The sequence below is a fragment of the Macaca fascicularis genome, chromosome 14 (assembly GCF_037993035.2).
Source record: "Macaca fascicularis isolate 582-1 chromosome 14, T2T-MFA8v1.1".
Classification (NCBI taxonomy): Eukaryota; Metazoa; Chordata; class Mammalia; order Primates; family Cercopithecidae; genus Macaca; species Macaca fascicularis.
Window position 1 is genome coordinate 16,580,038 of NC_088388.1, and position 23,614 is coordinate 16,603,651.

The 23,614-nt window shown below is 36.4% G+C and overlaps 1 pseudogene; it reads right to left on the reverse strand.

Moving 5' to 3' along the window:
- Nucleotides 1-679: 679 nt before the first annotated feature.
- On the reverse strand, nt 680-16,916 carry LOC102140285 (putative olfactory receptor 5AK3; annotated as a pseudogene).
- Nucleotides 16,917-23,614: the final 6,698 nt, after the last annotated feature.

The following is a 23,614-nucleotide window of genomic DNA, read 5'->3' on the forward strand; positions in this document are numbered from 1 at the left end:
GGAATGCTTCCAGTTTTTGCTCATTCATTATAATGTTGGCTGTGACTTTGTCACAGATGGCACTTATTTTGAGATATATTGCTTTGATGCCTAGTTTGTTGAGTGTTTTTATTATAAAGGGATGTAGGATTTTATTAAAGGATTTTTCTGCATCTATTGAAATGATCATATGGTTTTTGTTTTAAATCCTATTGATGTGGCGAATCACATTTAATAATTTGTATATTTTGAGCCAAACTCGCATTCCAAGAATGATGCCTATTTGATCATGGTGAATTAACTTTTGATGTGCTCTTCAATTCGATTTGCTAGTATTTCATTGTTGGCTTTGCATCTACGTTCATCAGGGATATTTGCCTGTAGTTTTATTTTATTTTATTGTGTTTTGTCTTTGCTAAGTTTTGGTATCAGGGTAATTGTGGCTTCATAGAATGAGTTACAAAGGAGTTCTTCCTCTTCAATGTTTTGAAATAGTTTCAATAGCATTGGTATCATCTCTTCTTTTTACATCTAGCAGAATTTGACTGCAAATTTGTCTTGTCTGGGCCCCTTTTTGGATGGCACTTGGCTTTCACTTCAGAACTTGATATTGGTTCATTCAGAGTTTCAGTTTCTTCCTGATTAAATCTTGGGAGGTTGTGTGTTCCGGGAATTTATCTATTTCCTCTAGATGTTCTAGTTTATTTGCATAGAAGTGTTCATAATAGTCTCTGAGGATCTTTTGTATTTCTGTGGGATTAGTTATAATGTCACCTTTGTCTTTTCTGGTTGTGATTACTTGGATCTTTCCTTTTTTTTTTTCTTTGCGAATCTAGGTAGAAGTCTACCAATTTTATTGATTATTTAAAAAAAAACAAGTTTTGGTTTCATTGATTCTTTGTCTCAATTTTGGGGTCTCAATTTCGTTCAGTTCTGTTCTGATTTTAGTTATTTTTTTTCTTCTGCTAGCTTTGAGATTGGTTGGGTTTTATTTTTCTAATTGCTCTAGGTGTGATGTTAGATGGTTAATTTGAGATTTTTCTACATGCTCCCTATTTTAGAAACATTAAGTTTTGGCAGATTAGCTGTGCTGGTTGCTTTGTTGTGTCGAGTTTTAACAACTGTGTCTAATTTAACAAAACTTTTTTCCTATCACTTTTAAAGCTTCTTTTACTTCCTTATTTCTCAAGCTATAGATTAAAGGATTCAATATGGGAATAACAGTGCCAGAAAATATAGAGGCTACTTTCATATTCTCCTGAGAATTATTAGACTGAGGCTGTAAGTACATGTAAGAGAGTGTCCCATAGAAAATGGTTACTACTGTCAGGTGTGAGGCACATGAGGAGAAGGATTTTTTTCCTCCTTGCAGTAGAAGACATTTTCAGGATGGTGACCATAATGTAGATGTAGGAAAAGATGATGACCAACCCATTGAACATCAAGTTAAATCCCACAAAGACAACATCTAGAATGATGTTGATGTCAATGTTGGACCATGAAAGGGCAAGAATTGGGGGACCATCACAGAAAAAGTGATTGATGTTATTGGACTTGCAGAAGGACAGAGAAAATGTAAAACTTGTACGTACAGAGGCATTTATTGAGCCCGTAATATATGAACCAGCTACCAATTGGATGTAGACTGTTTGGGACATGATCATGGGATAGTGAAGCAACATAACGATCCATTGCCATAATAGCCAGGAGATAACAGTCACTGGTTGCAAATGTTGCATAAACTAAGAATTGTATCACACAGCCCTAAAACGATATCAAATTCTTTTCTTCTGTGAAGCTTTGGAGCATCTTGGGAGTGATAGCAGAAGTGTAACAGATATCAACAAAAGCCAAATTTTGTAGGAAAAAAGTACATGGGTGTTTGAAGTCTGGAGTCAGTCTTGATGAGTAAGATAATTCCAACATTTCCTACCAGGTAGGTCACATAGATCAGAAGAAGTACAATGAAAAGGACATGCCGAAATTCCTGTTGGACACCAAATCCCAGAAGATGGAATTCAGTCACTTCAGTGCAACTTTACATCCCAGGGATGAAGCCTACTTGATCATGGTGGATAAGCTTTTTGATGTGCTGCTGGATTCAGTTTACCAGTATTTTATTGAGGATTTTTGCATTAACATTCATCAGGGCTATTGGCCTGAAGTTTTCTTTTGTTGTTGTATCTCTGTCAGGTTTTGATATCAGGATGATGCTGGCTTTATAAAATGAGTTATGGAGGAATCTCTCCTTTTCAATTGTTTGGAATAGTTGCAGTAGAAGTGGTACCAGCTCCTCTTTGTACCTCTGGTAGAATTCAGTTGTAAATCTGTCTGGTCCTGGGCTTTTTGTGGTTGTTGTTGTTGGTAGGCTATTTATACTGCCTCAATTTCAGAACTTACTATTGGTCTATCAGGGATTCGATTTCTTCCTGGTTTAGTCTCAGGAGGGTGTTATGTGTCCAGGAATTTATCCATTTCTTCTAGATTTTCTAGTTTATGTGCATATAGGTGTTTGTAGTATTCTCTGATGGTTGTTTGTATCTCTGTGGGGTCAGCAGGATATCCCCCTTATCATTTCTGAGGGTATCTATTTTATTCTTCACTCTTTTCTTCCTTATTAATCTAGCTAGTGGTCTATTTTATTAATTTTTTTTCAAAGAACCAGTTCCTGGATTCATTGATTTTTACAGGGTTTTTAATGTCTCTGTCTCCTTCAGTTCTGCTCTGATCTCGGTTATTTCTTGTCTTCTGCTAGCTTTCGGGTTTGTTTCCTTTTGGTTCTCTAGTTCGTTTAGTCATGATATTAGGTTGTACATTTGAGATCTTTCTAGCCTTTTGATGTGGTCATTTAGTGCTGTAAATCTCCCTCTTAACATCACCTTAGCTGCATCTCAGAGATTCTGGTACCTCATCTCTTCGTTCTCATTAGATTCAAAGAACTTCCTGATTTCTGCCTTAATTTCATTACTTACCCAGTAAATCAATAAATGTAATTTATCATATAAACAGAACTAAAGACAAAAACTACATAATTATTTCAATAGATGCAAAAAAGGCCTTCAATAATCAACATCTCTTCATGTTAAAATTCTCAATAAACTATGTATTGAGGGAGCATACCTCAAAATAATAAAGTCATACGTGACAAACCTACAGCCAATATTATACTGAATGGGCAAAAGCTGGAAATGTTCTTGAAAACTGGCACAAGACAAGGATGCCCTGTCTCACCACTCCTATTCAATATAGTATTGGAAGCTCTGGCCAGGGCAATCAGTCAAGAAAAAAATAAAGCGTATTCAAATAGGAGGAGAGGAAGTCAAATTGTCTTTGTTTGCAGATGACATATTTCTATATCTAAAAAACCCCATCGTCTCAGGCCAAAAGCTTCTTATTCTGATAAGCAACTTCAGCAAAGTCTCAGGATACAAAATCAATGTGCGAAAGTCACAAGCATTCCTATACACCAACAACAGGCAAGCAGAGAGCCAAATCGTGAATGAAGTCCCATTCACAATTGCTACAAAGATAACAAAATACCTAGGAACACAGGTAATAAAGGAAATCAAGGAACTCTTCAAGGAGAACTAGAAACCACTGCTCAAGGAAATCAGAGAGGACACAAACAAATGGAAGAACATTCTATGCTCATGGGTAGGAAGAATCAATATTATGAAAATGGTCATACTGCCCAATTTATACATTCAATGCTATTACCATTACACTCCCATTGAAATTCTTCACAGAATTAGAAGAAACTATTTTAAAATTCATATGGAACAACAACAAAAAAAGTGCCAGAATAGCCAAGACAATGCTAAGCAAACAGAACAAAGCTGGAGGCATCACCCTACTTGACTTTAATCTGTACTACCAGGCTCTAGTAACCCAAGTAACCCAAACATCATGGTATTAGTTAAAAAAAAAAAAAAAAAAAAAAAAAAGCAGGCACATAGATCAATGGAACAAAATAGAGAACTCAGAAATAAGACTGCACACCTACAACCGTCTGATTTTTGACAAACCTGACAAAAGCAATGGGGAAAGAATTCCTTATTTAATAAATGGTGGTGGGAGAACTGGCTAGCCATATGCAGAAAATGGAAACTGGACCCCTTCCTTACACCCTATACAAACATAAACTCAAGATGGATTAAAGACTTAAATGTAAAACCCCAAACTACAAAAACTCTAGAAGAAAATCTAGGCAGTACCATTCAGGAGATAAGCATGGGCAAATATTTCATGAAGAAAACACCAAAAGCAATTTTGACAAAAGCAAAAATTGACAAATGGAATCCAGTTCAACTAAAGAGCTTTAGGACAGCAAAAGAAACTATCATCAGAGTGAAGGGACAATAGAAAGAATTGGGGAAAAGTTTTGCGGTCTGTCCATCTGACAAAGATCTAATATCCAGTCTACAAGGAACTTAAAATTACAAGCAAAAAACAAACAACCCCATTAAAAAGTGGGCAAAGGATGTGAACAGATACTTCTCAAAAAAAGACATACATGAGGCCAATAAACATACGAAAAAAAAGCTCAGTATTGCTGATAACTAACAAAATGCAAATAAAAACCACATTGAGATAGCATCTTATGCCAATCAGAGTGGCAATTATTAAAAAATCAGAAAACAACAGACGTTGGTGAGGTTGCAGAGATAAAGGAATTCTTTTATACTGTTGGTGGGAGTGTAAATTAATTCAACTATTTGGAAGTTAGTGTGATGGTCACTCAAAGACCTAGAGGCAGAAATACCATTTGACCCAGCAATCCCATTACTGGATATATACCCAGAGGAATATAAATCATTCTATTATAAAGATACATGCACACATATATTCATTGCAGTACTATTCACATAGCAAAGACATGGAATCAACCCAAATGCCTATCAATGATAGACTGGATTAAAAAAAATTACACCCAGTGAAATACTGGTGGACAAGGAACAAGATTATGTCCTTTGCAGAAACATGGATGGCGTTGGAAGCCATTATCTTCAGGAAAACTAACACAGGAACAGAAAACCGAACACCACATGTTCTCACTTATAAGTGAGAGGTGAATAATGAGAAAACATGAACACATTTCAGGCAACAATACAGATTGGGGCCTGTTGTTGGGTGTGGGTGTAGGGAGAGCATCAGGAAGACTAGCTAATGGATGTTGAGCTTAATACCAAGGTGATGGGATGATCTGTGCAGGAAACTACCAATGCACACATTTACCTATGTAACAAACCTGCACATTGTGAACATGTACCCCTGAACTTAAAATAAAAATTAAAAGGAAAATAAAGAATCCCTCCTGTCCAAAAATATATGTAGATTGTGGACTCTTTGAAAAATCACACTCTTTCTCACTCCTACTGTCTCTTGCTTCCATTGTCTATATTTATTCATGGATAATTGCCAGAAAGTGTGCACAGCAAATTCAAGTACAGTTATTCATGGATGTGGGATTAGGTGAAAAAGAACATTATTTTCCAAACTTATAAACTTCTGAACTTCTACTTTCACTTTTACAATGGGAATTTATGACCATTATTTTTCTAAAAATGAAGAAAACAATGTATGTTTTCTTGATATGCTACAGTTGCCTTCCATTTTTAAAATTAACTGTTCTTTTTCTTTCTTGTTTCTCTTTTTTTTCCCTGCATTTCTGTGGGTCACTTAAACTTTTTCTTATAATCCCATTTTGATGCATCTATAGTGATATTTTTGTGTGGTGTTTTTATTAGATATCTTTGTATAGCATTTTTAGTGGCTTCTTTAGGTGTTGCATTATATGGGCATACCTTGTTTTATTGTGCTTTACCTGTATTGTTGTATTTTTTAAATAAATTAAAGGTTTGTGGCAATCCTGCATTAAGCAAGTCTATTAGCACCATTTTCCAGCAGCATGCACCCATTTAGTGTTGTTGTGTCAGCATTTTTAGCAATAAAGTATTTTTTAGTTAAGCCATGTAGTTTTTTTAGACATAATGCTATTGCACATTTAATAGACTACAGTATAGTGTAAACTTTTATATGCACTGGGAAACCAAAAAATTTGTATGACTTGCTTTATTGTGATAGTCACCTAATTGAGGTGGTCTGGAACTGAACCGATAATATCTCTGAGGTATGCCTGTAAATCATAATTGCAGTCCATTTTATCAGTTTGAGTGAAGCGTGGAAACCTTACGTCCTTTTTAACATCTTTACCCTTTCACACTTATAATTGTCTTAAATAATTCTTCTGCATACACTGAGTACCACATTAGATAGTGTTATAATTTTTGCTTCAACTCTCAAACATAATTTTAAAACCTCAAAAGAGAAGAAAAGTTTGTTATATTTTACTCTTTAAACCTTTCTTACTTTCTGATGTTTCATGTATCTTTCATTTAATAACAAATAAAAGAAAGAGTATGGCAGAATGGAAAGAAAAATGACACAATTATATTCTGTGTACAAAAAAACTCACCTCAAATATAGTAACACATGTAGCTTTGAAATAAAAAGAAGGAAAGAATATATCATGCAAACACAAATTAAGAGAATGAAAGTGTGGCTATATAAATGTTAGACAAAGTATATTTCACAGCAAAAAATATTACCAGGACAAAGACAGACATTACTTAATAAAAATGTTAATCCATCATGAAGAAATAGCAATCCTAAATGTGTAGGCACCAAAAAAGTGGGCTACAATATATATAAAGGAAAAAATAATAAACTGAGTTGAGGTAAAGACAAATATACAATTATAGTTGAAGAATTTAATATTTCTTTCTCAGCAATTTATGGAACAACTAGACAGAAAATCAGCAAGGATATAGAAGAACCCAGCACCCACCATCAACCAACAGGATGTCATTGAAAAAAAAAAAGAATTACCTTTAAAAAAATTAGTTATAGAACAGTCCATCTCACATGAGTAGAATACATGTTTTTTCCAGCACTTGTAGAATGTATATCAAGAGAGATTGTATATAATCTATATAATTTTAGAAGAATAGAATTCACAGTGTGTGTTCCTGACTACAAAGAAATTGAAGGAGATATAAACCACAGAAATGTAACAGGAAATTCTCCAGGCATTTGGAAACAGAATAACACATTTATAAACAATCTTTGGGTCAAAGAGGCAGTCACAAGGGAAATACAAAATATTGAACTTAATAAAAATACAGTACTTAAAATTTATGGGGTATGGTTAAATCAATGTTTAGTGGACAACATAGAATACTAGATGCTTATATTTTAAAAAAGAAAAAGGCTGAAATCAATAATCTAAGCCTCTACTTCAAAAATGTAGAAAAAGAAGAACAAAACAAATCCAAAGCAAGCGGAAGAAGGAGAATAGTAAGGCTAAGATCAGAATTCAATGAATTAGACACAGAAAAGCAATGGAAAGAAAACTGTGAGATGAGAGAGAGGCTCGTTTTAAAGACAATAAAACTGACAAACCTCCAGAAAGTTTACATCATTATACCTGATGTAAATGACAAGCTGATGGGTGCTGACGAGTTGATGGGTGCAGCACGCCAACATGGCACAAGTATACATATGTAACAAACCTGCACGTTATGCACATGTACCCTAGAACTTAAAGTATATATATATAAAAAAAAGATAAAAGAGAAAAGATGCAAATTACGAAGTCCAGAAAAACAGGGATATCACTACAGACCCTGCAGACACAAAAAGAGAATAAGAGAATACTACAAACATCTATACACATATTAATTTGACAACTGAAATGACATAAATAAATTGAAAAGTATAAGCTAACCCATATGAAATTGATAATTTGAGTAACCCTACAGCCATGAAGAAAATTGAATTTATAACGTAAAAACTTCCTTTTAACAATATCACAGCATAATTCACTAAATGTTTAAAAAAGAATTAACTTCAGTTCTATACAATTTCTTTCAGAAAACAGATGTGGAAAGAACACTTCTTAACTTATTCTATGAATCCAGTATTACCCTGTTAGCAAAAGCAGACAAAGTGGCACACACAAAAAACAAGACCATAGCCCAATATTTTTAATGAATATAGATGCAAAAATCTTTAACAAAATATTAGCAAATAGAATTCAGTGATATGTAAAAAATTATACGCAGTGACCAAGTTGGGTATATTACAGGTCCAAAGGAGAAAAATCACAGGTTCATATAAATAGATGAACATTATGAATTTGATGAAATTCAACATCTACTCATGATTTAAAAAATGCAGAACACTAGGAAAATAGGGCAACTTCCTCAACTTGATGAATAATATCTACAGGAAAACCTATAGCTAACATCCTACTTTATAATAGTTGCTAACTGAATGCTTGCCCCTAAAACTGGGAACAGATGGGAGAGAATATTCACTTTCCCCAGTGCTGTTCAACATAGTTGGGGAAGTTCTACTTAGTGAAGGAAGAATAGGCATAAAAGTCATACAGATCAGAAAGGAAGAAATAAAACTGTCATTTGTAGATGACATGATGGTATATGTAGAATATTCCAATAATATACCAAAAACTTCTGGAAGTAACAAGTGAGTTCAGAAAAGTTACAGAATACAAGATAGTTATAAAAAAGCAATAGTATTTCCATATTAGCATTAAACATGTGGGAACTGGAATAAACACAGTACCACTGATAATGTTCAAAAAATGAAATACTTAAGTATAAATCTAACAGAACCAATATAGTACTTGATGATGAACATTACAATGTGCTGATGGAAGAAATCAAAGAAGATCTAAATAAAGATATATTGCATGTTCTCACTCATAGGTGGGAACTGAACAATGAGATCACTTGGACTCAGGAAGGGAAACATCACACACCGGGGCCTATCATGGGGAGGGGGGAGGGGGGAGGGATTGCATTGGGAGTTATACCTGATGTAAATGACGAGTTGATGGGTGCTGACGAGTTGATGGGTGCAGCACACCAACATGGCACAAGTATACATATGTAACAAACCTGCACGTTATGCACATGTACCCTAGAACTTAAAGTATAATAATAATAAATAAATTTAAAAAAAAAAAGGTTACTAAAAGAAACAGGAAAAAAAAAATTTAGACTTTCAGATTATTTATTAAATTCAACATGGCCAAATTCAGCAGGAGCAACAATAGGTATACTACACCCAAGAAGCTTCTGAATACCGGAATTTAGTACCTTTCAAATCTGCAATTAAAGATAATCTCTGTTGTGATCTAAAAAAAAAAAAAAAAAAAAAAAAGATATATTGCCTTTGGGAATTATAAGACTCAATATAATGGTGTCTGTTCTCCCCATATTGATGTACAGGTTTAACAAAAGTGCAATCAATATCTGAGCATAGTTATTTTCAGTATGTGGAAAAGAATATTCTAAATTTATAGGGAAGAGCAAAGAAGTTAGAATAGCTGACAGAATTCTAAAAAAGAAGAAAAAAATGAGATGAATCACTTTACCTAACATTGAGAGTTTTTATATATCAACAGTAATTAACACTGTGGTTTTGGTGGAATGATAAATACAAAGATGGAACAAAATAGTGAACTGACAAATAGATCCACACGAGTGCAGCCATTTGATTTTTGAGCGGGTTGAAAAACAATTCAATGGAGGAAGCCTTTTTTCAGTAAGTAGTGCTGAGACAATTGGATATTCATAGGCAAAAAAATGAACCCCAACCTAAACCCCATGCCTTATATAAAAATTAACTCAAAATGAATCATAGCTTTAAATGTAAAATATAAAACTTTAAAACTCTTTAGACAGCAATGTAAGACAAAATCTTCAGGGCAAAATTTTTAGGATAGGTCTCGTGAAGAGTTCTTAGCTATGACACCAAAAGAACAATCCCTCTCCCCCACAACAAAAACCTCAGTAATTGAATCTCATTAAAATTAAGCTTTTGCTCTGTTAAAGAGGATGAAAAAGCACACTACAGACTATCTGATAAAGGAAATGCATTTAGAGAATATATAAAGAACTCTCAAACTGAAAAAAAATCAAATTAGAAAACGAATGAATGACATGAGTGACATTTTACCAAAAAGTGCTATATGGATGGTAAATAAGCACATGAAAAGGTGTCCAACATCATTAGCCATTAGGGAAATGCAAAGTAAAAACAAAATGAGATATCACTACACTGCAAGTGAGGTATCACTGCAGAATGGCTAAAATGAAAAAGCAAAGACAATAGCAAATGCTGGCAAAGACATAGTAACTAGGTCTCTTATACATTGCTGGTGAAAATGGTGGTCATTCTGGAAAATAGTTTGGCAGTTGCATAGATAGCTAGACATACACTTACTATACAACCCAGTCCTTGGACTTGTGGGCAATTATATTTGCATAAAACTTATATTCACACAAAATCCTGTACAAAATTTTTTGTAACATTTATATTGGTAGTAGCCAAAAACTATCAACAATCAAATGCCCTGTGATAAGCGAACGGTTTAGCATATTGTGGCACATCCATACTATGGAATATTACTCAAAATAAAAGAGGAATAAACTATTGATAAATGCAGAAACTTGGATGAATCTCAAGGGCATTATTGTGAGTGTAAAAAGTCAACATCAAAAGATCGTATACTATGTAATTCGAGTTACAAATATTATCAAAATGACAAAATTATAGAAATACAGAACAGATTGGTGATTGCTAGAGGTTGGGGTGGTTAGTGGAGGGGTGTGGTATGACCAGAAGGGGTAGCACAAAGGAGATATGTAGAATCTGAGATCTGTGATCGAACAAGTCTGTATCTAAACTGCAGTGGTAGCTACACAAATCTACACACATATGAAATGGCATAGAGCTATACATACAATTGTCTCAGCATCAAAATCCTGTTTTGATGTCATATTATAATTATGTAAGATTGAACCATTGAGGGAAAAGTGAGTGAAGGATATATGAGACTTCTCCCTATTATCTTTGAAACTTCCTCTGAATCTATATTTCCTAATAAAAAGTTTAAAAATGAAGGCCAAAAAATAGGGTCTGTTGTGCAGTGATGTGAGGTTTAAGTGAGGAAATTTATGTAAATTCCCAACACGGGGCTGAGAATGGAAGGTATGCCCAGCAAATGACTTTAAAAACAATGCAAATAATACGTTAAAGGCATATTGTATTGGTTACTTCATTGATCAGTTGATTGATGGATTCATTCAATTGTTTGTTCATTCATATTCTTTCCCAGGTAATACTCAGCTGAATCAAACTACCAGGGATGAAATAATTCCTCCTGGTTTTGAGGTGAAACATGCTGGGGATGTGATTAACCTTTTGCTCCAAAATTTCCACCATGCACCGGCATGATACATGGCAGACTTTGAACAAAATGCTATTTGCTTTGTTTTACTTACGTTGAGGTTGCCTACACATTCTCTTTTGGCAGCTGGCACTGATTGCTCACCAAGGTCTGTCTTTTCAGTTCGTCCTCATCAGCGAGAATATAGCCAGGGCATGAGAGATCAATACCCACTCCCTGGAGAACCTGAGGTTCCAGGAGCTCAGATGTAATTTGGAAAAACAATGTTTGCTAGTTATTTTCTGCTGAAGCAAAGTTAAGCTCTCCAGGGGCAACAAAATTCTTGTTTTAATGCCATCAGGGACTTTTTGCCTTCATTTTTGAGAACTGCCCTGCTACTGACAATTTATTTTTAACCTTCTTCCTCCCTTTTATTCTTCTCTTTCTTCATTCTTTTTTCTTTCTTCCTGCTTTTATGTCTTACCCTCACCTTCTCTTTTTTTGAGTGTGAGGGATAAATAACAAACCATCTACATGGTAAAAAAACTCAGAAATATGAAAGTGTATGGAGTATAAACCATGTCCCCACCTATCCCTTGATTTCTGATCTTCATTTTCCTTCCCTGGGGATCACCACTGTTAGAAGCTCTTGTTGTTCTTCCGGACATACAAGACTTGCCTTGCATTTGAAAACATATTTTGTTCATCTACTTTACTCCACCTGCAACAAAGACAATGTATGTCTTATTCACACGTATTATTCACATTTTTTGGGGTGATTTGTCTCCATCAGTATGAAGAGAGAAGCCTCACTCTTTTTATTGGTTATATTATATTTTATTGAACAGTTGCATTCATTACTCTGTTTAATTAGACTCTTTCCCCCACCCGTTGGTGACATTTAGGTTGTTTTCAATATTTTACTAATATAAACAACGTTACTGTAAATTATTGTGAATATATCTGTAGGTTTAAAAGGTATTTTGGAGAGAAAACTGAGTAAAGGGTATAATAATGATAACTTTTGATACTTATTGCTCAGCTACCCTCCAGAGGCTGTACCAATTTATACTACTTCTACCAAATCTAGTGACTATTTCCTTAAATTTTAATAGACAATTAGAAAACTTTTATTAAAATTTGTTATTTTTATAAGTGAAAAATAATATATTTTGTTTGCCCTTTTCTCATATGAAACAGGTTGATTTTGTTTTATATTTCTCAGAATAATTTTTTTTATTTTGTGTGAATTATCTGTTATATATGTTGCCATCTAAAAAAGTATTTTGTTTTAAAATTGGTATTTTCAGTTAAGTACCCTCCTTTATAAGAGTTGATATTTGGTTTATTTATATCTCAATATTAATTTTTTTACTTTACTTTTGCTGTGCAGAAAAGTTTGATTTTTATGTGGACAAACACACACACACACACACACACACACACACACACACACACACACACAAATGTATGTATTTACACTGATATGGTTTGGCTCTATGTACCCACCCAAATTTCAACTCAAATTGTAATCCCCTTGTGTCAAGTGAAGGACCTTGTGGGAGGTGATGGGATTATGGGCGAAGTTTCCCCCATGCTGTTCTCGTGGTAGTGGGTGATACGTTTGGCTTTGTCCCCACCCAAATATCATCTTGAATTCCCATGTCTTGGGGGAGGGACCTGGTGGGAGGTAATTGAATCATGGGGGCAGGTCTTTCCCATGCTGTTCTCGTGATAGTGAATGCATCTTATAAGAGCTGATGGTTGTAAAAATGGGAGTTTCCCTGGACAAGCTCTCTCTCTTTGCTTGCTGCCATCCATGTAAGACGTGACTTACTCCTACTTGCCTTCTGCCATGATTGTGAGGCCTCCCCAGCCACGTGGAACTTCAGGTCCATTAAACCTCTTTCTTTTAAAAATTGCCAAGTCTAGGGTATGTCTTTATCAGTGGTGTGAAAACAGACTAATACAGTGAGTGAGTTCTCTTGCAATCTGATGGTTTAAAAAAGTGTTTGGCAGTTTTCCCCTGCACTCTTCTCTCTTGCCTGCTGCCATGTAAGACATGCCTCACTTTCCCTTTGTTTTCTGCTATGATAGTAAGTTTCCTGAGGTCTCCCCAGTCATGAGAAGCTGTGAGTCAATTAAACCTCTTTACTTTATAGATTACCCGGTCTTGGGTAGTTTCTTGATAGCAGTGTGAAAATGGATTAATTCATACATACATTCACACACACATGCACACACACAAACACATATAATTTTTTAAAAATTTCAACTTTTATTTTAAATACAGGGGGTACATGTGCAGGTTTGTTACATGAATATATTGTACTCAAGTAGTGAGCATACAACCCAATAGGTAGTTTTTCAACCCATACCCTCTTCCCTTCCTGTCCCCTAGTAGTCTCCAGAGTCTATTATTTCCACATTTATGTCCATATGTGATCAATGTTTAGTTCCCACTTATAAATGAGAACATGCAGTATTTGGTTTTCTGTTCTAGCATTAATTCACTTAGGATTATGGCCTCCGGCTCCATCCATGGTGCTAAAAAAGACATAATTTCATTATTTTTAATGGCTGCATAGTATTCCATAGTTTATTTGTACCACGTTTTCTTTATTCAATTCACCACTGATGGGCGTGAAGGTTGATTTCATGTCTTTGCTATTGAGAATAGCATGGTGATGAACATATGAGTGCATGTGTCTTTTTGGTATACACCAGTAGTGGGATTGCTGGGTCAAATGGTAGCTCTCTTTTATGTTGTTGGAAATCACCAGACTGCTTTCCACAGTGGCTGAACTAATTTACATTTGCAACAGTCTATAAGCATTTCCTTTTCTCCACAACCTGGCAAGCATCTGTTGTCTTTTGACTTTTTAATAGTAGCCGTTCTAACTGGTTTGAGATTTTATCTCATTGTGGTTTTGATTTACATTTCTCTGATGATTAGTGATATTGAAAATTTTTATTCATGTTTGTGGGCTGCATATATTTTTTTTCTTTTGAGAAGAGTCTGTTCATGTTCTTTGCCCACTTTTTAATGAGGTTGTTTATTTTTTGCATATAAATTTGTTTAAATTCCTTACAGATTGTTGATATAGACCTTTGTTGGATGTATCGTTTGTGAATATTTTCTCCCATCCTGTAGGTTGTCTGTTTACTCTATTGATAGTTTCTTTTGCTGTGAAGAAGATTTTTAATTGGGTCTCACTCGTCAGTTTTTGTTTTTTTTTCAGTTGCTTTTGAAGACTTTGCCAAAATTTTTTTGCCAAGTCTGATGTTGAGAAAGGGTATTTTCTAGGTTTTCTTTAAGGATATTCATAGTTTGAGGTCTTACATTTAAATATTTAATCAATTTTGAGTAATATTTGTATATGGTGAAATCAATCTTCTGTATTTGGCTAGCCAGTTATTCCAGTACCACTTATTGAATAGAAAGTTCTTTCTGCATTGCTTATTTTTGTTGGCCTTGCCAAAAAACAGATGGTTGTAGGTGGGCAGCTTTATTTCTGAGTTTTCTGTTCTGTTCCATTGATCTATGTATCTGTGATTGTGTCAAAACAGTACCATGCTGTTTTGGTTATTGTAGCCTTATAATATAGTTTGAAGTCAGATAGTGTAATACCTTCACCTTTGTTCTTTAAAGGCTGAGTACTATTTCAGAGAGAGAGAGAGAGAGAGAGAGAGTGTGTGTGTGTGTGTGTGTGTGTGTATGTGTACTACCTTTTTGTTATTCATTCATTGATGGACATTTAGGTTGTTTTAATATTGTGGCTATTGTGAATAATGTTGCAAAAATATGGGCATGAAGATATCTTCTGGATATCCTGATTTAAATTCCTTTGGATAATAACCAGAAGTAGTAACTTTCTGAGGAACCTCTATACTGTTTTCCATAATGGCTGTACCAAATTACATTGCCACCAACAGTATACAAGGGTTTCCTTTACTCCACATCCCTGTAACACTTATCTTTTGTGTTTTTAATAGCAGCCATACTAACAAGCATGAAGAAGTATCTCATTGTAGTTTGACTTGCATTTCCCTGATAAGTAGTCATGTTGAGCATGGTCCCACCTTCAAATTTATTAAGGGTTCCTGGTGAGACCTACTCAGAAGGAACCCCTGACCCTTCTAGTCTTCATCAGTAGTCATGAGAGGGATAACCTTTTCTTCTTTCTTCCATTCAGGACATTCTCTGTTAAGATGTCCTGGCTTTTCACAGTTGTAACATCCACTTTGTCTTAGGAGTTTTCCCTGAATTTCTCTTCTTTCTCTGTGTCAAAACCTTATCTCCTTTGAGGGAGATCTTGGTCTAACCTTTTCCTGACTACCTCTTCCACAGTGGAAACTATGATTTTGGCTTTTTGTTTCTGCTTCTTTTCTTTTCTTACGAAGACCTTCTCAGCTTCACTCAGTAATTCCTCAATCGGTTTCTCATTCCATTCATCAGTGTTTTTGTAATTTTATTTATAATGTTAGGCCAGCTCTTAGTTACAAAGTTAATCTTCAAAAGGCCTTGCCCTACTAGGTCCTCTGGATCTGATCTGGAGTATTTTCTCATTTGATCTCTGAGCCTCTATAGGAATGCAGAGGGAGTTACCTCTTTTTCTTGTTGAATCTTGAATGCCTTTGAGACATTTTGTGTGCCAGGAGTGGACTCTTTGATCCCTTTAATTATAGTTTCCTGAGGTCTTGCTTTTGGGCCCGGTCCCTGGGATCATTATTACCATTTGGGATCAACATTTGAAAATTTTTGTTCATCTGGCAAAACTTCTTGCCCGAGAGGGTGTTGCCTCTCTTAAATGGTCATGCCCCATCTCCTAATCATTCTGTTTTCTTCTCTTGTGAACAGGATATTAATGACAGATATCATTTCATCCCAGGTGTAAAATCCAGGTCCTAGGAACTGGTCCAGCTGGTCTGCTAAAATGAGGGGATCTTCTAGGAGTGAATTTATTTCCTTCTTGAAATTCTTAACTTCAGTAGTTGTAAGAGGAGCATTTACAAAGCCAATCTCTCCCTGTCCCATGAGAACTTCCCTAAGAGGGAACATGCTCGATGCCTGTTGTGTGGAAGGAATAGGGAAGTTCACAATATTCCTCTTACACTGTTCTAATTATTTTCTTAAATTTGGATTAAGGATTTAAAGGAGGAGTTGGTTCGTCTTCCCCATGGTCTCCAGGTCTCTCTTTCTCTGACCCACCTGCTGCTTCTTGATCTTCCTGTCCCCTATGTTGTGAGATATATGGAGGGGGCAAGCATGATAGGGGGTCCAGGGCTTTTTGCTGGGCAAGGGCTTTTTACTAGGTTCTTTTTCTTCTTCTTTGAGGGGGAACATGGGGACTAATTCCTTGATTCAGCTAAGAGCATACCCTGCCTTTTCTTGTGAGGATGGGGTCTTATCATTCACATAGAGAATTAAAGCTTGGCACACCCAATGCTCATCTGAGCCAAATTTAGGCCACAACACCGAAGGCTTATGAATGGGGTCTTTGGGCCAGATAAAACAGGAATACTTTATCATCTTTTGCTTTTCCTTGTCCCTGGTTAGAGGGTTGTCTCTCCAAACCTGCAGCATTCTCCCCAAAGGACTATCCAGGAAAATGTCAAAGGGATTCTCTTTGGCTCCCTCTTTCCTTTGTCCTCTAGGCCTAGAATTTCTGTTTCCCATTTTTGGTCAGTCTCTGTGTCTGAACATTTCCTTGTGTGCTCAACCCCCACTACTGGAGATTTTTTTGCACACCCCGAGAATCGCTTCATCCATCCCCGGCCATTTCCCTCGCGGGAGAATGGAACTCTGCACTCACTTCGTATCTAGGACACTTCTCAGTTACACACACTTGACCTCCAAAAATGCCCAACCACTAGGGCAGTCCATATAGTCCAATTTTCCTACCTTGGCTCATGAATGAGGTTGCCTGGTTGCTGTGGTGCCTACTTTTATCCCTGTGTCTCCTCTGCTGCCTTCTGAATAACAGTCTCTGGTTTGTCTATGGCCTCTGTGGGGAGCTGGGACATCTGGACAAAGCGGGCTGCCTAAGTCAGGTGGGAGGCATCTCCCCTCTCAACTGGAGTCCCACTCCACACAGGCACAGAGATCCCAGATGAGCCCCCAAGTTTGTGAAACACATTCATCCATCCAAACCGAAGAATGGACTCGGAGACACAAACAACAGCAGAAACGAGTCTTTTAACGGTGGCCGTGGAAGATTGGGTGTCTGGTAGGCAGGCACACCTGGCACAGTTCCAACAGGTAATTTATCTCCTAGCACACAAGTCCCTCCCCCAGTATGTCACTGGTTGAGTACTACGGGGTTACAATCTTACTGGACGTTGCCTAAGTTTCATTATCCCCCTTATTAGGTTATACCTTGGTCTCCTTCCCCACATAAGTTTCAGTTTCCCAATAATGAAACTTCTCTTTTCTGGGCTGACCCATTCTCTATATTCTGTTTGCTTATTGTGACTTTTTAGGTGCATGAACTGTGTGGTTTGTCACATCTGCAGGCTGGCTGCCAGTACTTAGATTTATCATACCTTGAAAATGGACCATTTAAAATGTTTTTTTCACATATGTGTTTATTAGGACTTACATACAGGACACTCTTGGACAGCAGCAGGAGAGCTCTAGAGATCCATGCTTCTTTCCATCTCTAAACTGCTTTTAAGCTAATTTTTTTGGCTTTTTTGTGTACTGTGTGCATGCAATGAGACTGCTTTTCTAGGTAAGTTCTCAGATACTCTCTGGGATGTTTAGATTTTCAGGGACACCTGCTCCTTCACTGGGCACCATGGCCTTAGCTCACCACCCAGCCTTCAGGGTTCAGGAAGTAGGCATATATATACCCTTAAGTAACCTTATGGGGGACCTGTAATGCAATAGTCCTCAGAGTTGTGTTACTCTCTTGCCATTAACTGTGGCAATATGCATGGAGTACTGTTAACCCAAGAAGCTCACCTGAAACTTTGGTGTCCAGAGTTTTTATTGGGACTTGATTATTTACTGACCACATGACTGATCTTTAAGATTCAAGGTACTCCTGGAGGTTCAGAATAATACCTCAGTCTCCAGTGCCTCTGGAGGTTTAAATCCAGAATATCCTAAAGACCCCATCACAAATCACATTGTTAGACTGTCCAGTGGCCAAAGCTTCCAAGCAAATAAAGACATTCTTATTAGGCAGTACATTCCAGTGATTTAGAGATTGTCTCCCAGTAGCTGAGGGCAAAGGTGAGATTTGTCTTTAGGCAAGCTTCATTCTTCACTACATTTTCTCCCACAGTACGTAACCTTTACTCACAGCCATATCGCAGGAATGCAAACTAAGACAAGTGCCACCATAGCTACAGTGGAAGCTTAGACATAAGGTCTTTATTTATGCGGCTGCATCACCTTCCACACAAAATAATAGTCCTTTCAGGAAGAAATAAAGGAGAATGAGTAGTGGATAGACAATCAATTATATTTTACTACAACAATGGAATACACATACAGAATAATAAATAAATTCTTTGTCTTTCAGCTTGTGTAGTATTGTCTTCCCCGTATTATTTCTGTCCAAAAATGCTCTCTGTATGATGCCATATTTCTTCCATCAGAGTCTAGACTAATATTTTAAAAAAATGAAGTTAGCTGAGGCCAGGCACAGTGGCTCATGCCTGTAATCCCAGCATTTTGGGAGGCCAAGGTGGGTGGATCTCCTGAGGTCAGGAGTTTGAGACCAGCCTGGCCAACATGGTGAAACCCTGTCTCTACTGAAAATACAAAAATTAGCCAGATGCGGTGGTGCGCGCCTGTAATCCCAGCTACCTGGGAGGCTGAGGCTGAAGAATTGCTTGAACCTGTGAGGCAGAGGTTGCAGTGAGCCGAGATCGCACCATTGCACTCCAGCCTAGGTGACAGGGCAAGACTCCGTCTCAAAAAAATAAAATACAATGAATAAAATAAAATAAATAAAGTTAGCAATCTTTGCTAATCACTGACTTCAAGTTTTGGTTGGAGATTTGAACTTCTGTTGTAATGTTTTGGATACAGTTACTGGACCCAGGAAGTCCTTATAGAACATGGACTGCTGTAATGGAATGTAGCTAGTAAGTTTTGTCATTAGTAGATACATTCGAATTTTCTATGTGTAGTCCTTGTTCATGAATTAAACAGCTATTTTAATTACCACCTAATACATTTCTGACACTTAACAGATGCTGGGAATACAATAATTAGCAGAAAAGTCATCCTTCTCTTAACAGAGATTTCATTTGAGTGTTTTTCATTTACACAGCTATGGTAGAATGAATTATATCCTGATCTGGGTGTCAGTTGAAAAACAATTTACTCTGAGCAGAAATCTACCATGGTATGGTAGATTATAAAAATGACCACAGATTGTTTTCTTTATTGCATTCACAGCATTAGGATGCGACGTACAACCTGCGTACTAAAGCTTTTCTGCAAACAATTTCTCTTCTTGACTCAAAGGTTTCATGACCTCCCTTTGAATTCCCATTGAGCTTCTGTAGTTTAAAGTATTCATCTGAACAAAACGAATAGTATGTCTTTTGTAAATAAATGATCACTGGCTAGGCTTTTAGGTCCACCTATTGCTAGATTATCTTTATCGAAGATAGAAATAGAAAATAATTGCAAAAAGGAGTTAGATGCAGTATAAAGAGGGTAGCTAACGATAGAAATAAGTGTTTTTTTAAGTGCCATAAAATGTAACAAATATGGGAATATAGGGTAGACAAAATAGCCTGAATCGTAACAGGCTTTTTAAGGCAATGCATTTATTTATTTTACGTTCATATTTTTGCAATAATTTGGACAGAATTTATAAAGGGCCTAATATGTATTGTTTTTGTCACTATCTTGTGACATATTGTGGCTTTGATTGTTTTTCTTAATTGGGAGGTTTAAAATAGGCCATGTTGAGGTAGTCAAGCTCAACTCATTTGAAGCCTGGAGTTTGAATTTTGTTTTGGACAGCATATTTATCTTCTGTGAATAAGCTTTTTTCTTACTTTGTAAATAAGCTATTTCTTTCTTTGTAAATAAGCCTTTCAACTACCACCCACCCCCATTTGGTCGCAGGCTGGGGTGAGGGTCAGGGCCTCTTGGCAAAAGGAGTAGGTTGGCAGGAATTGTAGGATTTAGCATAGTGGCTATTTACTGGCTAACATGATAGTGTCTTATATTTTAATATAAAGCTAAATACTATCTTTATATTTTAGTAAATATATTATCCTTATGTATTTAGTAAAATATTAGTAATATTTTAACAACTGATGCAGGTTAACTGGCTGAATATTATCTGTGCCTGTAGGATTAGTAGGAAAATCTGGACATGTGCTCTATCAGTGGTATAGACCAGAACTTTCCAACCCACATGCTGGGACATCTTAATTTGCTGAAATATTGATCCCCTCCTCTCTCAGTTTAGTCAGGTGGGGACTGGGCCAGCCATAGTTTCCAGGTGGCCATTAGGGAGAATGAGGATCCTATTCCACTTACCCTTAATGTTTCACATAAACTTTACAATTTTATGTTTGTGGTATTTCAGAAAACTTGTTTTTCGCAGTATGCAAATATAAGATCTCTCTCTTGTGTTTTTTAAAACGATGAGAAGCTTTCAAACATTAGCAAAATAATCCTTTTAGGATACAGTGGCAACATATCCACTATACATTCGTCAGCCTGGATGTTTAGTTTCTTTTCGGTATGAACCCAACTCAATTTTTTCAAACTGAACAAACTTGGTCAAACATGAAATTAAATGGGCTTGCATCTGTAATGCCTTCTCTCAGGATATGTCTTTGTTTATTAGCCATACCTCTAAACCACCTCCTCTCCCACCTTCTGCATCATACACTGTCTTATGCTTCCTGCTAGGTCTCGGCTAATCCTTTTTTATCACTACTGATCCCGTTTTCTTCTCTCTCTTCTGCAGTGAAAACAGCTTTAAGATTCTCTGTCAAATCAAGTCTCCTTCTCTACTATTTTCCTCAGTGAACTCTCTGGGGTACTGATCCCGTTTTCTTCTCTCTCTTCTGCAGTGAAAACAGCTTTAAGATTCTCTGTCAAATCAAGTCTCCTTCTCTGCTATTTTCCTCAGTGAACTCTCTGGGGAGTATGCTCACGTTGGTATCTTTTGTCCTTATTTTTCTTTTAGGATCCAGAAGGACAATTTCTCCAATTGTCTGCTATGCGTCTTCATTTAGGTTTTCTTTTCATACCACAGACTCAAGATGCTTAAAAGCAGCCCTTCGCTTTTGCTTTACCTTCTACTTTTCTTCATCCTCTACTTTGCTGCCACCTACAATCCAAACTTTGGGGTGTCTTTGGGTTCCCCTGAATGTTTAATTCCTTACCGTGTTCTATGGATTCAGGGTCCACAATGTGTCTCTATGTATTCCCTTCCGTTGCATATTTTTACCATCAGCCAAGCTCCTTATCTCTCACCCAGGTTTCGCAATAGCAACTTCATTGATCTTCCCACCTCCACGCTATTCACTCTTCCAGTCTTTCCTTTCCGTGGTTTTAAGTTAGGTCTTCCCAGAGCTCAATTGCAATTAAACTATGCCCTGGCTCACAGGCCTTTGTACTTGCCTCTCATGATCTTGCCCATCAGGATCTCATGGCAGGTTTCTTTGTATTCTTCTCTATGGAACCTTCTGGTCTACCAAGCCAAGCACAAATTTTCAGCTAGAATTTTAGATTTTTTTTTTCCCCCAATATGAGCTCAATTCAATTCTAGGCTTATCTATCAGTGCTCTAATTAACTAACAAACTAATTATTACTAAAATATTCATTGAACACCCACTCTATGTCTCTATGCCAAACAATGGACCCCAGTTCATTGTTAGGGTAAAATGCTAAGGATTTTATAGTTAGGGGTACATTGCTAGGGATAAAATGGTGAATAACAGTATACAGAGTCACTGTTCTCGTGGAGTTTTCAGTCTCGTGGGTGGCACAGGCAGAGATCATTTGTATCAGTGAGGTGCACAGGGCATGAGAGCTTATAAAGGGAATATTAATTGGTAATTTAAATCTGGGATGAGTGTCCAGAGAAAACAATGCTTGTATAAGTAATAGAAGATTATTTCAAATGCTGTCAAAAAGCCAAGGCCAACCATACTTATGGAGGAATGAAATTTAAGTAATAGTGAGGAAACCACCTTGCAAACGGTTCTACAGTCACGCAGGCCTCCTACTCTGCTGTCTGAACACAAATTTGTTCCTGCCTCAGGGCCTTTGCACTTGCCTTTGATGATTCTGCTTCTCAGGATGTCATGGCAGTCTCCTTCAATATTCTCAGATTCCCCTCTCCCTGACCTCCAGAACTAATCTAGTCCCCTGCTTATCATTCTCTCTCACATCATCCTATTTATTTTCTTCAAATGTAATCATCTTGGTTTTTCTTCCATTTACTTGCTTATTGACTGCCTTCTGCACTAGACTATAAACTCCTAGAGGTGTGGCTTCTGACTCTTCATTCATATCACCTAGGTCAATGCCTGATATATGGTAAGTGCTCAATTAATGTTACAAATGAAAGAGAATAATAAAGATATATATGAAGGATCATGAAGATATCTATATATATCTCATATATATCTCTGTTATACCTCTCTCTATTTTTATATATAGACATCTATTTATCTACTTATCTATCTCTCTAGATAGCTACATAGATATTTCTCTCTAGATCTCTCTCTGATATGAGAGGTAAGTAGATATATATGAGAATATAGGTATCTACATATATCTATATATGATATCTCTCTATATGAGAAGGTTTAATCTGTGGGGAGTTAATAATTGATTTTTCAGAAATGATAACTACATTATGTTTTCTTAGAGATGTGACTGCTACACAATTTTTCCCAATTTGTTTTTCAACGTTTATTTTAGATTCTGGGGTACATGTACAGGTTTGTTATAAAGGTGTATTGCGTGACGCTGTGGTTGTTGGGTGGCGTATTCTGTAGATGTCTATGAGGTCCGGTTGGTCAAGTGTCAAGTCTAAGTCTAGAATTTCCTTGTTAGTTTTCTGAATTTGTACCAATTCTTTATTGAAGAGGAAAAAGATACTTTGTTGTCTAAATTATTTGACGTTCAGTTTTAAAAGCACTCTCAGGACATTTACTTGAAGTACATACAAAATAAAATGGATATATTGAGAGATGAATAGATGAATAGACATGGGATGGAGGAAATTTAATGAAATAGTAATGTTGAAATCAAGTGATGGCCATATAGATATTCACTATAAAATTATTTCAACATTGCTGTATTTTCAAACTTTCTTTTTTTTTTTTTTTTTTTTGAGACGGAGTCTTTGCTCTGTCACCCAGGCTGGAGTACAGTG